Genomic DNA, 17,663 nt, shown 5'->3' on the forward strand with positions numbered 1-17,663 from the left:
TTGACGATGAAACTTCTGAAGGAAGAACCGGGTCAACTGCCGTTTCGACCTTTGGACTTTCGTCCGGTCTGGACTCAGTAGGTTCATTTTCAATGACTGACGCTTCAGCTGACCACTTGAGCGGGCCAGCTGTATTCTCAACCAACGAAGGACTTGGCACGAGTTTTTTGTATCCAGGAGGAAGTCTCAACGGTGAAACCGGACGATCTTCCAAAACTCTTTTCGCTTCGTCTAAGAAGGGACAACGGTGGATGGCGTGATCGCCTTCACACAGTCTGCAGGGGGATCTTGCTCCCCCTCTTTGTCTTGAACCTTCACTTTCGCTGGTTGACGGTAAGAATTCAACATGGCTATCAGAGGTTGATGCTCCCGAATTGTGCAAACGAGGGGGCTAGTCCCTTAGTATCCGGGGAATACAGGGACAATCTCTATGGAAGTGGTCTCCTCTACATATGACACATGGCGATTTAGGCCCGGTCTGTGCTGTGTGTGGATTTTTGTCAGATGTCTTTTGCTTGCCCCCAATCGCCTTAGGCTCCTTCTTCTTCTTCTCTCTCTTCTTCTTCTCCTTCTTCTCCATGGGAGCTTGGCTTTTGTCGGCTCTACCTTGCGAAGATGAAGGATTGGAGGAAGAGTTATAGGAAGTAGAAGGCTGGTGGGCAGCTCTAGACTGATCTAACTGTTGACTCGACTGATCAGGAACCATGGTGTTCTGAACTACATTGGTTGAGAATAGCCAAATTGGCAGGCCAATTGTCAGTCCTGGAAGCGACAATGTGGCCATGTGGGGCGCACCAACTTCTCCCCAAGAGGAGAAAGGATTATGATTTCCATCATGTGGAATTCCTTGGTTGGGGCGTTCCATGTTCTCAACCTACAGATCAACACAGGAATAGAAGGTGATTATGTTCCATTTAAAATAAATTTTATTGCGACGCTTTAGACACAACTTGCTTTTTCACTTTTTAAGAGTCGAGAAAAAGATAAAGATGACTCTAGTCTCCTTCGATGTTTTAACAAGCCCGAAGTGAAAAATGCTCGGATGGAATTTTTCAGTTATAGAGTTTGAAAAAGGCCAAAAGAAACTACTCTGGAGTTCTAGGCAGAGGGTGTGCCAAACTTTTCGCAAAACCACAGAATACGTTTTACGGTACGAGTGGTCGATCTTCGTGAATGCTGTGTTCACTGCATTGCGATCAGTAGGGCGGCCGACACGGCTTCCTATGGATAAAGGCTTTGTTCCTATAGGGGTCTCCCAATATATACGCGACGGTACGTGGGAGCACAAGTCCGTATTGATACTTATCGCTTCACCGTGGAGGAATCACCCAACCACTCAACGCTAAGATATCACGTTTAACGACGCCGGAAATGTCTCTAGCTTAGACCTCTATGTGTTTGCGTTATGTTTCAATGCGTTGTTATGTAAATTCAATTTATTTTAAGTTGATCTTGTTTAGCAGTTTGCCTTTATGGATCACCACGAGATGTATGGTACAACTCCTAAATGCAGTCTAAGATGATAAGCAAGCTTTTCAATCTTTCAACTTTGAAAATCTTAACTACTGAGGGAAAAGAAAGACATCATCTTTTCACACAGATCATAGAGCACACACTAATGCACTTTTCCCTAAATCAACATACAAGCAGTCAAAATGCACATGCACAATGCAGGTATTTCTTTTCTCTTTCTTAATGTTGATGTACTACAAAAAGAAAGTTGTTGTATAACTTTGAATTCAATTTCAAGTGAAAGCAAACAAGCTTTGTCCAAAATCAAAAGACACCTTAAGATTTACTTGTTTCAACACTAGAAATACATAAATTCAAACCATATGACGAAGCAAAATCTCAATCAGCTATGAACAGCAAACAAACTAACTCTTAAGATCAAAACGACACTTATCACAGGTCTAGATCTAAGAGGCCACAACAAGACTAGTTCACTTTTCGTTATGGGAAACTGCAAATAATATAAGAAATACACAAAGAACAAATACAATTTCTTTATACAACCGAGGCGGAATAGCGGCAAGGAAAGTTGGTTTCAATTAGGCACATTGACTGATAACAGGCTGCAAAAACAAGGATGAAAACAGGGCAATAAACAGCAAGGAACCCCGGTTGCACAAGGCAAAACTGGTTCAGCGCAGGTAGTACACTGTCAGTTTGACATTCAGCGCAGGTAGCCCCTTCGGGACCTGCGATGAAATGCAGACTGCCTTCACAGTGCCTGCAATGAAGAGATAAACTTTCGTTTTTCTGAGTTTCTGGGTTATAGATTGCTCAAAAATTCACAGTTTTTGGCCAAATCAGAAGCTATCAATCAAGTACACACTAAAGGATGAAAAGGAGGATGAAAAGCTATCACTAAGAGCTGTTCAGATTCCTTGTGGATCAGCTCTTCAAATCATAAACATGCCCAGAAACTGAGCTAGAGTAGTTGCCCTCTACTTTGCATTTGAAAGATCCAAATGCAGTTCGATTCGGTACTCCCTATGTTTAGGAAATGAATAGCAAAAACACAAACAACCAACAAGATACGATCCCCAGTGGAGTCGCCAATTTGTTGTTGGGAAAGGTATCCAATACGGAATGACCCTATCCCACTCTAAGGGTGATAGTACCTCAGCAACAATCGAAGTAAAGCTATCTAAGATTTCTTCTTTATGAAAGTAAAATAGGGGAGAAAGAGATCCACTAACCGATGTCTTTCGCTAATGGTTGATCCAATCTTCTCTCCTTGCTGCTTGCTCCCAGCTCCTTGCTCTTTCACTGGCCCAGCTACACCAAGATCCTGTAAAATGGCAAGGGAGGGAAACTACAAGAAGCATACATTCATAATTGATTCAAGGATTAGGATAAATCAAATACACAAGTACAACAATACAGCATTGAGACACATGCATATAGAAGAACCTCAAATGCTTTATTAATGGAAGAAGTAAAGTTCAGGAAGTGATACAACCATAAAAGGCCCAATCCAGCATCACCTCCCAGCAGAAAGAAATCTCCTCTTCACCTCCTTCGAAGCAAATCACCCAATAGTTCTAAACTCAAACCAACAGCACTTCCTTACATTCACAAGATTCCAGCCTCCCTAGACCTCATGAGAGAGCTCTATATATAGGAGTTTTGGAGAAAGGATGAGTCAGCTTGAGGCTGAAGCTGACTAGTGTCCTCTCCCACTTTAGTTATTCTTCAGTTCTTGAGTCCACTTGGAGGTTCTTGCTTCCACTTGGAGATCTAGACCCTCTTACTCATCACTAGTCGAATTCCTTGATCCAAGTGTCATTTTGGAAGCTTCCTGGGCATTGACACCTTGAGGAATGACTGTGCCACATGTCCCAACTCGCCCAGCGCAGGTAGCCTTCTTTGCAGTTGACATTCAGCGCAGGTAGACAGTGGAGCAGTTGACATTCAGCACAGATGCTCAGTGGAGCAGTTGACATGATCCAGAATTAGCTTGTTTTTTAGTGTTTTCAGGTGGAGAACTGCTATTCAGTGTTGTGGTTTGCTGACCTTGTTCCTCTAGGGGTAGGAACAACATGTTTAGGGACTTTGGATCCCTTAGATTATGGACATTTCATGCTTCATGCTGTAAGGCACAAAAATGTCTATAACAGATAGGTCTAGAGAATATGGTACTCCTTCAGACCCTTGGTCGCAAGTGCATGACACCGACGAAGGAATTCTCCAAGCTATGGTAGTTGAAGGAGCGCCATGGAATGATTCCCACCATCGTTCTCTTCTTCCAAATTATGAAGAAGATACTCAAAATGACCTCTACCATCCTTCAGTAATTGATTTTCTATCAAATACTGTAAAGACGGTGGATTCTGAGCGAAACTTGTCCAACATTGAAGAGACTATAGCCATAAATATCTCGACCAAAACAGATATTGTAGAGAATATTTATGTCAGCAAATGTTGTTCTCCTCCAGAACTGGAAATATATAATGCTCTTTTTCGCGAATTTGGAGATGTCTTTGCCTGGTCATACAGTGAAATTCCAGGCATCGACTTGAGTATCGTTGAACACGAAATCAAGATGTATCCAAATGTTAAACCGGTACGACAACGACTGAGGCAAGTGCACCCCAAGAAAGCCGCTGCCATTAAGGCAGAAGTTGAAAAACTCCTGCATGCTGGTTTCATCTACCCTGTTCCGCTAACCGATTGGGTATCGAACATTGTCCCGGTTATGAAAAAACAGGGGACAATTAGAGTGTGCGTCGATTATAGGGATGTAAATCAAGCTTGTCCAAAAGACAACTACCCTACAGCCTTTATCGACCAGATAATTGATGAACGCGCCGGATGCGAAATCTTTTCATTCATGGATGGATTCTCCGGGTATAATCAAATAAATATCCGCCCACAGGACCAGTCAAAGACTACATTCATTTGTCCGTGGGGCACATTCGCATATCGAAAATTACCCTTTGGTTTAAAGAATGCAGGGGTGACGTTTCAGAGGGAAATGAACTATTCCTTCCATGACATCAAAAGCATCGTTCAACCTTATCTCGACGACCTTCCGACTCATTCGCGAAAGAGGACTTATCATCCGCAGCATTTAAGAGCGATATTTCTACGTTGCCGACACTACAAGATACGGCTCAATCCTCACAAATGTGTATTTTACGTCAGTTCTGGTCGTTTACTTGGCTTTGTAGTCTCCAAGGATGGGATTTGTCTCGACCCTTGTAAGGTCCAGGCAATCATAAATTTGCCTCCACCTTCGAATTTGCTTCAGATTCAGAAACTCCAAGGGAAAGTAAACTTTCTGAGGAGGTTCATTCCAAATTACGCCGAACTTGCTAAAGGTTATACATGTCTTTTGAAAAAAGGGGTACCCTTTAACTGGGATCAGGTCGCGCAAGCTTCCTTTGATGCTTTAAAGGATTCCTTAATGAAAGCATTATTAATGTATGCCCCTGATTATCAGAGAGACTTTAACCTGTATCTGGCTGCAGCAGATACGACCATCGCAATGGTTTTAGTTCAAGAAGTCGATGGAATAGAACATCCTATTTATTATTTAAGTAAGAACTTAAATGATACAGAAAGCAAATATTCTTATGTTGAAAAACTAGCGCTTGCAGCGGTTCAAGCAATGCAAAGATTTCGACATTATGTCCTCTTTCGGAAAACTACCATTCTGTCAGATTGCAACCCCGTGACTTATATATTGTCGCTACAGTTTCTGGGGGGAAAATATTCAAAATGGATAACGATCCTTCAAGAGTTTGATATGGAATTTGTAAAATCCAAGTCAAAGAAAGCTCTAGTTTTTGCAGAATTACTATGCGATCTCCCATCGTCGTCCAACGATGAAACATCCGAAGAATCAATCGTGGATGAAAGTTTGTTTCTGATATCCGCAAGCAATGAGTGGCATGGAGACATAACCATTTATCTCCAAACCCAAAAATTCAGGCCAAATACCTCTCACTCTGAACAAAAATGTATTTGATACCAAGCAAAAGACTACATGATCGTCAGTGATACACTTTACCGTCGTGGTATTGATACGGTTCTGAGGAGGTGCCTCACCCATGAGGAAGCCGAAAAAGCCCTGAATGAGTGTCATTCAGGCGCGTGTGGGGGGGATCAATCTCGATATGCTACAACACAATAAATCTTACGAGCAGGATACTTCTGGCCAACCATGTTTAAAGATTGTATAACCGCAGTTAGAAGTTGCCATGCTTGTCAAATTTTTGATAGCAAAACCAGAAGACCACCCACACCTTTACAGCCAATAGTTGCTGTTGGGCCATTCGCCAAATGGGGCATCGATTTCATGACATGTAACCCCACCTTGACTAGGGGGCATGGGTATATTATAGTCGCCGTGGACTATTTTACCAAATGGGTCGAGGCGATGCCTACATTAGATAATACTGGTGAAACAGCTGCCCTTTTCTTTTTTAATCATGTAGTCGCCAGATTCGCCGTACCACAGGCTATAGTCACAGATCATGGATCGTATTTTCGCAATCACATGATGGTTGAATTAGCTACCAAGCTAGGGCTATCTCACTACAGCTCTACTCCATATTATCCGTAGGCCAACGGAAAAGTTGAAGCGATCAACAAGGTCCCGAAGCACATGCTGCAAAGGATGATCGGAGTTCAAAAAAGGAGATGGCACCTAATCCTGTACTCAGCTTTGTGGGCTTACCGAACATCGGTAAGGAATGCGACTGGGTTCACACCCTTCCAACTGGTATATGGCCTGGAAGCAGTCTTACCAGTCCAGTTTGAAATCTCGTCTCTCAAACTCGCGATCAATCTCCTCCCCGGAACATCAGAAGAAGAAGCTCGTTTCTTGGAATTAATCCAATTGGATGAAACCCGTTGTGACACCACGTTGGCCAACAAAGCCCATAAGAAACGAGTCAAGGCGCAGTTTGACAAAAATTTCAAACCCCGTTTCTTCTCGAAATGTGACTTGGTCCTGCTTTACGACCAAGAATCCGATAAATTGGGAGCAGGTAAATTTAACTCTTTATGGATGGGCCCCTATATTGTTAAACGAGTGTTAGCGAAAGGAGCCTATGAGTTGATGGATTACGACGGGATTCCACTGGCGCAACCCCGTAATGGGTTGTACCTCAAGCGTTACTACGCCTAGTAGTAACCAATGTGCTTTTGTTATATTTTTGTTTTCGCTAAGAGTGTTTGTTTTGGTCGATTAATCCACCTTTTTACATTTATTGCAGATGTCAAACCCATTGGAACCATATGTTGGATATGCCGACGGAGCAAGTCGTAGCTCGCGGAACCTGTCCTCCGCAGCCTGGGCCATTTTTGATCCAAGCGGTGAGCTAGTAAGCTTCAGAGGTGTATGTATTGGTCAATCAACAAACAATATCGCTGAATATAGTGCGTTGATAGAACTTCTCTCTGATGCCATCACTCATGGTATATGTCGGCTAATCGTCAGGCTAGACTCACAGCTCGTAATACTGCAACTCAATGGTATATATTCCATCCGAAACCCAGCTATTTATCACATGTTCCTAAGGGTTAAGATTTTGGAAAGACAATTTGATCTTATTCAATACCAGCATATTTCTAGAAACTTAAACACATTAACCGACTCATTAGCAAACTATGTGTTAGATAGACATTTGCAACATTTATAAAAATAAACACACCATCAATGTTTTACATGTGGATCACATAACTCAACCAGAATAAAAACTCCGAAAATCAAAAATACATATATAGCTGTTTATGGTTTACACATAATGTTCTGTAACCAAGACAAAATCGGTCACACGACCCAAAACTCAAAATGCTAGGGGGCACCCTAGTCTAATGATGCTCGTGATAGCAAGTCACAGCCTGTGCGATCATGCGTAAGAGACGAGTCCATCGTCTGGGCACACCAGTAGTATGCCGCTGTAACTGCAAAGGTAGCTCGTCGATCCTCACATCTGGAATACCGAGAGTAAGGCTCCCAACCTTCTCCTACATAGCTGTGAGAGTCTCGGCCACATCAAGGTCACAAAGAATAACCCTCCCGGCAGCCTCTCCTACTGGGGCAACGGCTGGCACTCTCTGGCGAACTACTGAATGAACAGGACCAACATCTGCATGTACACATGAGTTTGATTAAAGTCTTGATAGAATAAAGCACAAGGACATTATAAATAAAAACAGTAAACAGTGATATGGTCAAAGATTTTACCAATAGCGCCCCACTGCTCGCCATCCGGCAGTACTAAATCTGGATCATCCCGTAAGTCCATACCGGCATATGGATACTCAGAATAGACCATCTCCTGACGATCAAACCACCTGAAGAAGGTATCAGAAAACGAAATCTGAGATTGACCAGCATGCCTAGACATATGGTCAACCCATCTCTGCATGCGTGCTTCAGTAGGAGAAGGCAAGTCGAGTGCAATGTATTGTGGCTGCATCAGTGGTATCTTCTCCAAGGAAAAGGTGGTCAAAATAGAACCGAACCCAAAGTTCTTCAACCTCCCGTCCTTTATCTTGGTCAACTGACTTTTCATCACAAGAAGTACTGCATCTCACTAGTTGAATATTTTCGGTTGGAGGCATTCCAAGGCATGCTGCATATAGGATATGTTGGCTACGTGAAGAGACGCACTACCGGCCATCCTACCAAAAGTAAACAGGATAGACCTAAGGGACCTGTCAGTGACATCACGGATGATGATCTTGCCGTCTTTACTCGGCTGAGATCTTTCCCTGCAATACTGGCGGACATAATCTCTCATAGAGTCACTTCCTCGGGCCGAACCTGACAAAGAGATGGGGGCACCCCGTCTCGACAAGCCAGTCAAGAAGTAAATGTCTACTGCAGTCAAGGGGATAGATTTACCCCTAATCTAGAAAACTTGGTTGATAGGATCCCAAGCATCGAGCAAATACTGCAGCAGGTTGATCTGTTGTCTCATGCTAGAGATGCGGAAGAACTTCAGCAAGCCATAGTTCCGCAGCACGTTCACTGTAACAGGATCATGTAGGGCAATCATGTCCTCTTCTTCATGTTCTCATTCTCGGCATGTAAGGGTCATTTTGCTCCAATATCTCTGCAAAAACAAACAAGAGAGGAGATTAGATCCTGATTTTAATGAGAAACAGGGAAAAATTCCATTAAAAACTGTGCAACAACTTTCCTTTCTGCGCCCAACGCACCTGCACATGTGTTACAGGTGCGTTGAATGTCAAGTTACTTTCATGATGACCCACATTCAGCGCAGGTTTCGATGTACCCAAGCTGCGTTGATGGCAGAACGAGCCCATCAAACCCCAGGGGCTCAGAAAAGCAGAGACTGAAGCACATAATGCAAAAAGGAAACCATGAAATGAAAGAGCTCGGGTTTAGCTCCTACCTGGTCCAAACGGCACCGAGAATCGTCCACAGAATCTCCCGAAATCAGCTGATGAAAATCAAGGGGGAAAAGGCACCTCCAAAGCTCCAACAAACCAAGTTCAAATGAAATGGTAAAATGAGAGGTAAAAACACTTTTTAATTGCTTTTTACTTAGTTCAAAGTAAAATATTAGCGTTTTAATCTCATTTTCAAGCAAATGTTGTTCATTTCTAACTAGTTTGATGAAGCAGTTGAAAATACAGGACTATCTTTCAAAAGACGAAGCTGTTTATGGTAAAAAATCAAAACAAGACCATCTAATTGAGCAGTTTTAGCACATATTTCAAGCTCGTTAAAAAATAAACATAAGACCGAGTAAGTGTTTCAATCCGCGTTTAAGCTCGTTAAAAAATGAACTATCCTCCGGTAAATAACCATTGTGAATGAAACATTTTTAGCCATTAAAGCCTTGGTCGTGTTTGCACTGTCACCTCCACTTTTTCATTGGCCGATCATTGACCTCCATTTGATTGTTTACCCATTTTGAGGAACAGCTGGGAAGAGTGATTTCAGTAGCCATCCTTGTGACACTACTGTGATTGGAAAATTCCAAACCTTACCTGGAATCAGCTGCTACCCATTTTTATCACTCATTCCTAAAAAGACAAGTCTTCTTTAAGCTCTTTTCATCTGACTTGTAAAATATGAAAAGATTGCCGAGTTTTGGCCTTCCAGCTCGTTAAAGCGACAGGAAGTGCTATCCCTCCTCTAGATTTTAATCTTTTTGGACCTGAGGGATTATTGCACAAAAAGATCGAGCGCTAGTTTTGTTTGGCTCGTTAAAACTATCGAAAATTCATCCCTTCTGTATTATTTTATACTTTTTCGGACTTAAGGGATTAGATGACGAAAAAGGAATTCTGGAGTTATCTTTACGTACCTTTTCAGACTCCCTAAAAAAAAGGATCGAGTTATCTTTGTCGTTAGACTCGTTAAAAGGATTAATAGCGAAAAAACTTGTCTTTAGACGAGAATGAGTTTCACTATCGCTAGGCTCGTTAAAACATAGCGTTGGGTTTTCCCAAAGGGAAAATTATAGAACAAGCATATGTTATTCTCCTCAAGCTTGACAAAAATAAAGAGGTACTGGTCAGAAATGACTGGGGGAAAATTGGGAAGAAAACTCAAAGAAATTTTATTGGTAGCAAGTCGCTCTTGAACATGACACTTCCACTCTGTGCCAAAGTCGGGTTGGGTTGTTTCATTCACCGGTCACATCACCATGGTAACGCCATACCATCCACATTTGGGGTAAATGCTACCGATCCATCACATAAGTGTCGCCAACATGTTCAAGAGAAGTCATCCAGAGAAGTCACCCGTGTCCCATCCACTACCATACATTATACTTCACTCTTTCATGACCGCCACCCTGAACCGTATGTCACCAGATCGTTTTCACCTCCATCAAAATCATTTGCTCCGTTCCATGTCATTGATGTGGGATTCATTAAGGCCCTCCTTTGACGGATCACTTCTTGTCGACATCAGCTCATTATCCAAGAAGTTGATCTAGGAACACCCCTTCAGTACTTTGAAGCTTGCATGCCTCAATGGCAAGTTTCTCACTTCCGGTGACAGTTATACATCAATGAACTTCGATCGAAAGATTTTGCGTGGTGTTCGACGCCAAATCCTTTATTCACACCACGTGAATTGTACTGCAGTACCTTGAGGGTCATTATCATTATCGGTGATTCCTCTCGCGCTTGTTAACAATTTACATCATTGACTGGTAATCAAGCGATGTCCTTCCATGTTCGACTTCAAAACATTTCTCACATGGATCGACTTGTACTTAGAGTGAAGATCGGACGAGATTGAAGACCCCGGATCTAGTTTCATCCATCCGGGCTACGATATATATTCAGAAAAAATAAAGACATTGAAATGTACAGCATTATAGCACAGATAATCATCCTACCAAAAGGATGATGACTTCACCAGAATCACCAATCTACCATCAGACGATTGTCTGTCCTATGTACATGAAAATGAATTTATAAAGCTGAGCATGGGAATGCCCACCTCAGCTAGATCATGAAAACAGTATGAAAATAATGTATTGTATTGTATCTCATTACAGGTCTCCTCTCCAGCATTAGAAGAACTTCGGATCCTCCTAATAAAGCATTTCACCCGATAAACGACCTCATACTTTAGGGGGCAACTGTTATAGAAATTTTTGTGCCTTAAAGCTATAAGCATGAAATGTCCATAAACCAAGGGATCCTAAGTACCTAAATATGTTGTTCCAACTCCTAAAGAAACAAGGTCAACAAATTACAGCTTCTCCCAGAAGTTCTCCACCATAAACTGCTCAAAACTAGTCAAATCAGGATCAATTCAGATGCTCCACTAGCTAGCTGCGTTGCAAAGCACCCAAATACACTGGCTAGGTGCATTCAATGCACTTGAATGCACTACCAGGGTGCGTTGAGCGGGAAATGACAAGTGGCATAGTCATTCCGCGAGGTGGAGAGACAATGGAAGCTTCCAGAATCTCTCCAATGACACTTGCCTCACTGAATTCGACCAGTGATGAGTAAGAGGCTCTCAGTCTCCAAGTGGAAGCAAGAACTGACAGAGAGAAGCCACTAATCAACTCATGGGATGACTCATCCTCTTTGCATACATCTGTATATGGATCCCTTACCAAGAGATCCAGAGGCTAGAATTTTGTACATTGCAGAGAATTGCTGTTGGTTTTGTGATTGATATCAGAGTATTGGGTGGTTTATGCTTTGTTGGAAGTGAAGAAGGGATTCTATGCTGGGAGGCTGATGCTGGATCAGGATTCATCAGTTGTAACTCCTCATGGATCTTCTTGTTTTATCAATAAAACTACTTGAGTTTCTCGTACATGCTCGTATATCTAATGTGTGTTATATTTGTATGTTTAGCTTAAATCTTATCCTAAGATTTTTATGAACATAAATCTATGTCTTTGTGTAGTTTCTCTCTTCTGTGAACTTGCAGGAACTTGGCGACGCTGGGCAAGCGAGGGAGCAGATCGGTGGAAGCTGGCAGAGAGAGGATAGATTGGATCGAACGACTAGCGCAAGACACAAGTCGGTTCATCTTAATCATCTTCGTTTATAGTTCATAAAGAAGAATACAAGAGTAGTTTTCCTTGTTTGTTTCTGAGGTCTCTATCACAACCCTGTGGGATAGGTTCATTCTGAATAGACACTTTTCCCGAAAACAACAGGATTAGGATCTAGTTGAATTCCTTTCTTGTTGAGAGGGAGTGTTGAAAATAGAAACATGAAATGTTAAAAATAGAATCAAGAAATTCCAATTTAATTTGTCCTTGAATTAAATTGTGAATTAAAATTGTAATTCTTTTCTCATAGCATCTTGTAATAGTTAAATAAGTTAATTCGACTTATTTAACTTAGTATTTTCAAGTTGGAAGTATTTTACAAGTCATGTATATGTTCCCCATGTTAGGGCCTAAATCTACCTCAGGCTGGGAAAGGTTGGATCTAGGGTAACATCAAATCACACTTAACCTGGTAGCTAGCCCTACTAGGTCGAGAGAGGGCTATCTCCTTGTCAATCTCAAAAAACATGGCCGATGAAATCTTGAGATGACTGATGTAATGACTAATTTTAGGGTAGGTATGTATGCAGAAGATTTTGAATGAATTTGATGATGTTTCGTTGGCTCACACGTGAAAGGCAGATTTGGGCCTCGGGAATGAGAGTCAGTTTTGCAAAGATATCTATGGGGAAAGGTAGGCAGGTGATTTGGTACTTAAAATTGAATGAGATGGAGAGGTTTTAGACAAATGAGGAGTTGAAAAGGGCATGAAGAGCTCAGGGATCCTTTTCAATCAGCCGAAAATATAGATAATTAAGCAAACCCTAGGTAGAGCATTGCATTTTCAATGTATTCTACCTTTATCCTTGTTTGTTTAGTTAAGAAGAAATAAAGAGAGATATGGCATACATAAAACACATGTAAACTTACAATTACAGAGGAAAAAATTATACCAAAGCAAAATGCCACATGAATCCCATAAAGTGCTGCAAACCACTGGTCTATTCCTTAGCCAAACTACTGAAATGAGTATACAAGTAAGCTCCAAGCTTTCCCAAAAGTCCAACCTTCTACCAAATTCCAACCCCTACACTATGAAATTCATACAATATATACATTTTCTCATCCTTGTACTAAGGGAATTGAGCTCAGCCATTTTCTTCAAAATAGAATCAGTTACATTAAACTTGGGCCGAATTTATGAAAATAGGTGTTGAATATGACCTCGTATCTCCTAAACCATAGCACATGTTACAAAAATGAAAGAATTATTTGTAGATATGGTTATTTTGGAGACAAACCTCTCTCAAATTTGGGAAATTCATTTCCAGTTGCTCGCAATCTGTTCCACAAAATCATCTCTAAAATAGAAAATCATTAAAAATTTAAATCTGTGAAAATGAGTTGTAAAGATCTAGTCACATATCCCAATTCGTGACACCTGTGAATAAACTGAAAGACGTTTTTTTTATATGGCTCATGATTAACAAAAACCTCCTTGGGGTTTTCAAAATTACTTTCCATATGTTGTAAAATGGCCCTGCACTAAAATGACTAAAACTGTAAAAAATATGAAAAATTTGCTTTGTTTTAATGTAGGCTCCAAATATCGTTGTATATCTCCCACATAGTAGCACCTGTGCATAAACTGAAGGAGGTTTTTTTTATTTGGTATTTGATGAAAAAAAAAATCTTTCACTTTTGAAAAATTCCTTACCATTATTTCAGAAACTGATTTTGTACTAAACTTCTCATTGTGTGCAACAACTGACCTCAAAACATGCATAACCAAGAATCACTCATCCATTTCAATCATATCTTCTAATCCGGGATCCAGTTACGGGAGTGTGATATACCGTTGGAAAGATGTTTCTGAGATTCTTTTGATGATCACACTTGTGACATTTTTTTTGCTGAACATCATCTACAAAACATCTAACAAAACCAGACATAGTAAGAGCTCATGATGATCCTTGGTGACAAGCTACGAAGACTGGAACTAACACCCCCCAAGTTTTAGGGGTCCACGATGAGTTTAATTGTGATTTATAATTAGATAAATTAGTTTACTAATTTATTTTCAGTTAAATTAGTTCCAAATTATTTATTGAACTAATAGAGAGTTAACAGTCAGTTGGTGCACTAGTGCATCACTACAAGAAAAAAGTTCATTGGCGAGGGTCATTCCTATGATCCATCACCAATGTGACATATGGTGAAGGTCTTTAAAAAATCATTGTTGCATGTTTATATAGTGATGGTACTTTAAGGTTTATCACCAAAGCCATTTTTAATGACACTTTTGGTGAGGTTCGTTAAAGGCCCGCCCCTAATTCTCTCTTTGGTGACACTTTTGGTGAGGGTCGTTAAAGGCCCATCACTAATTCTCTCTTTGGTGACACTTCTAGTGATGATATTTTATTGACCATCACCAATTATCTTTTTGGTTACTTTTGGTAATGTTCAATAAATGTTCGTCATCATTGATCATTCCAATGAGGATTTTACGACACTTCATGCATGTGATGGACCTTTAAGGTCTGTCACCAATGTCACATATGGTGACAGTTTTTAAAAAATAATTGTTGTAAGGGTACATAGTGATGGTCCTTTAAGGTTTGTCACCAAAGCCGTTTTCAATGACACTTTTGGTGAGGGTTATTAAAGGCCTATCACTAATTTTCTCTTTGGCAACACTTTTGGTGAGGGTCTTTAAAGTCCCATCACTAATTCTCTTTTTGGTGACACTTCTAGTGACAATATTTTATTGACCCTCACCAATGCTCTTTTTGGTTACTTTTGGTGACGGTCAAAAAATGTTCGTCATCATTTATCATTCCAATGAGTTTTTGATGATGCTATGTACATGTTACTATATTTTTTGTCAAAAGATAACGATTTAAGACCATTGTTGTGGAGTCTTTTTCATTATGTGTCCAAGGTCATAATGGTTATAATAGTTAGTCAATTTGTTAAGAAGTAATTAGTTTGTATCATTTCCCCCAAGACATAGGAGTATAGTTTTCCTATGAGTCAACACATGATTCATCTCTATTAGTTTTATTATCTATCAAATTTCCTTTAAATAAAGTTCCACTAGTGTGTGTAGGAACTATATTATTTAATACATAATCAAGCTCTATCAATTCTATTAATGAGAGATACCTAGCACTCCTCAACACTCATGGCACACCTTAACATGCTTTGGAACAGTACAATAACATTCCTTGGCACCTCACATATCTTGGAACATCTTTGTACCTAGAACATCTTGCCATGAGTAGGACACCAAATCACATTTTGGCATGCCCTAGCATAGCATGTCACTCCCCTATCATGTGTTGGCATGCCCTAGAACTCCTTGGCATGATATTGCATTGAAAAACATTAGCACTTGGCACACATTGGCACTTGGCATGTATTGGAACATATTATTAGTGTGCCTAGCATGCCACTTTTGAAAAAGATAGAGTCCCGACTTATTAACCCTCTTATGTGTTCATTTCCTTGCATTTTAGCTTGGTTATTCCTTTTGTTGCCTTGAAACTCCTTGACATATATTGGAATACTCTGGCACCATGCACATCCTAGCATGTCTTAGCACTTGGAATTCCTTGGCACTATTTGGCATATGTTAGCACACCCTAAAAATACCTAGGACACTCTAGTACTTCTTGACATTCCCTGATATTCCCTGGCTAATCTGAAAATGAGATCTTACACTAATATTAAGGTATTACAGACTCATGTGTAGGATTTGCCTATATTACTTAGTGCAATTGATCAAAAAGATTGCAAATAATATAGATAATGAAGCAGTTAGCAAAACATAATTTAGACATGCATAACACAACAAATAATCAAGGAGTTCACCTAAAACTCTTGGGCTACATCTCCTGGTCCAGCCTTTAGTGGTGACCTCTCTATTATGTCTTTAAGTGCAGTTTTTTTTTTACAAATGTGAGCTCAAATTGAGTCTCAACACAATAGGAATAAAACAATAGGGCTTTACTTGGATCCCCAAAGTATTTTTGTGTACACACACTCTCCCTCTCGCTCTCTGTCTTTGTTTTCTCTCTGTCTCAGCACTGCTTGCCCCTATCTCTGTCATTCAATGGATTTTAAGCCAATCGGTGCTTGTCTGTTCATCTTCACATTCGGGCTCTTCGGCTCTCAGCCTCTGTCCGCTCAAATCCCCTCTGAGCGTTAAACAATAATTGTTAAACGTCTTCAGGGATGGTGGCCACCTGTTTTGTAGTGGAAGGGACCATCGGCGCATTAGAAATCCCAGAACAATCATTCTCTTTTTACACATAGAAATACACATAAACACTGTAAAAATCTGCCTAAATACGTTTTGTTGGACCTGAAATATTATCGATTCCGCCCTATAATCCTTTTGGATCTGTCTTTGGGCACTATTTCAAGTCCACCGTAGATCAACGATTGTTATTCATTTCAGGCTTATGCGCACGGAGATTACCCCACCCAAAAAGGTGGTTTTCTCTCTTCGAGGCCTAGCCACGTGTTGGCCAGTGTATGGGCTCGAGCAGAGCTCGTCCAATATTGATTACTGCCTAAGGCCCACCTAAAATCATACTCATTATGGAACTCAAAATATATATCGCTGCATGTATAAACCCTTTTGGGTCCGTTTTATCGCCCAATTCACATTTCCTTTGTTTTCTATTTATTTAACGAAAATGCAAATTTACATATGGAAACCCTTTTCTTCCGGAACTCAAAATATATATATTTGTAACTATAAGACCTATCAGTTATAGCTTTATCCGAAGTCGCATATGTATTGGCCTCGCTCCTCTGTATTATCACGATGTGATTTTGCGATGCAACATATCGCAATCGAATAACGCATAGTCCTCGGCCCCTGGTAAGTCATTCTCTGTGTGTATTAGCGATGTGATGGCACGAGTAGATCTAGACCGTTGATCTGCACACATAGATCAATGACTCTCATTTAATCGCGTTGATCGCTATCGTGATTTCCCATAAGGCTGCTTCCAATGGACTTTTCTTGCCACTTCTAACTACGATACGCTGACTAGATCTAGACCGTTGATCGGCCATATCTGACAACTCTTGTGCGAAGTTGTTTAAGCCTCTGATAGACTCTGTTTTCACCATTTATTCTTGTTTTTCCTTTATGATAGTGTAATCTGTCTTTTGTAAAGGTTTTTCTCATGCGATGTTTATTTTTATTTTTGAAGACTTAGAGGGTTTTCAGGATTCATTTTGGATCACACTTTCCCACTTAAAAAGCTTTTGGACCACCAAAAGTTGGTTTTTAAGCATCGATCAAGTGAGGATACATCTTCCTCACTTGTCCAATCTCTATCCATCTTGCACTGCTTGGTTTTGAACCTTTGAGTCTAATTCTCAAGTACTCAACATCCCCTCTGTGCGTAGTTCTCACCTTCCTATCCAGAAGTATGTCTTCCTACAACTCATTCAGATTTTCAGCCAACAGATCATCAATAGAAGTCAACTGAATTTGCTGTTCAGGATCTTCAATCAATGAAGGTTCATATAGTCTCTAGTTCTATGCATTAACTACTGAATAGATATGCATATAAGCTAGCAAATCAAGGTGAAAAGCGTTTTCACCAATTTTCTCAAGTATCTTGAAAGGCCCATACCTTATTGGTTTCAGCTTCTTACCCTTCACCTTGGATT

This window comes from Pinus tabuliformis, chromosome 5_2 (genome assembly GCF_031772625.1).
Source record: "Pinus tabuliformis cultivar Carrire ecotype Pingquan chromosome 5_2, CPIR1, whole genome shotgun sequence".
Classification (NCBI taxonomy): Eukaryota; Viridiplantae; Streptophyta; class Pinopsida; order Pinales; family Pinaceae; genus Pinus; species Pinus tabuliformis.